The following is a 913-nucleotide window of genomic DNA, read 5'->3' as shown; positions in this document are numbered from 1 at the left end:
CAAAGCACTCTGTCTCCCCCTGCCGTTCACTTCTCATAACTCATGCCACCAGAAAACTGGCCACATTTCTGGTAGTTACTGACATCAAATAAAGAAAAAAAAGTAGAAAGTCAAAATAGTGTGTATTCACCAATCTCTCTTTATACAAAATACACTATACACAACAAAATCACAGATGAACCTATTGCACATAGATTATATTACACAGTGATTGAAAGGAAGTGTGCAATGAAAATGGTTTATATTGAACATATTATTTAATGCATAGCACTGCATCAAGAGCACTTGAACAGACCCCAGGTACATCACAAGAAATAACCAAAATATAGGCCTATGTCATATCACATGCAATACTACTAATTAAAATAAAATGCTTTTATAAATGAATTGTTAAAACATTTCTGTTTATAGCATTTTGAACTGGAACGTTGTGTTTTAAAGGTGTCTAAGAAGCTCGGACGCCTTTACGAGGGGATATAATAGGTTTACTGAAATGATCATGGATAAAACATAAAAACTTCCTAAAAATGCATTTATTTCTGTGAATACGTGAACAGCAAATCTCTTCTCTGTTATCCTAACAATATATCGGGCCCACACTGGATGCAGATTAATGTAACTTCACTCAACGTGAGTTTCACTGAGTTTACATCCGGGGCTTTTCCCTAGGCAATGGGGGGCGCACTACAACCGTTCCTTAGGCAAAGTGAAATAAATTCGCCGCACCGTTAAATAAACTAGTTCTCTTATTCGAAGTGTTCTTTCGTGCTGGGTAATACTTCTTTCGCCCCGGTTTGCGACAATATTAAATTAATATCCAATAATATCCATAATGTGTTATGTTGGGCGAGTTATTTTGGGCGTTATACGGCATGGTTTTGCTGTCCCATTATCTCTCTTCTGCGCGCATTGA

The sequence above is a fragment of the Siphateles boraxobius genome, unplaced genomic scaffold (assembly GCF_051911475.1).
Source record: "Siphateles boraxobius isolate OS27281-9 unplaced genomic scaffold, OSU_SipBor_1 130, whole genome shotgun sequence".
Classification (NCBI taxonomy): Eukaryota; Metazoa; Chordata; class Actinopteri; order Cypriniformes; family Leuciscidae; genus Siphateles; species Siphateles boraxobius.
This window is presented reverse-complemented; position numbering follows the sequence as displayed.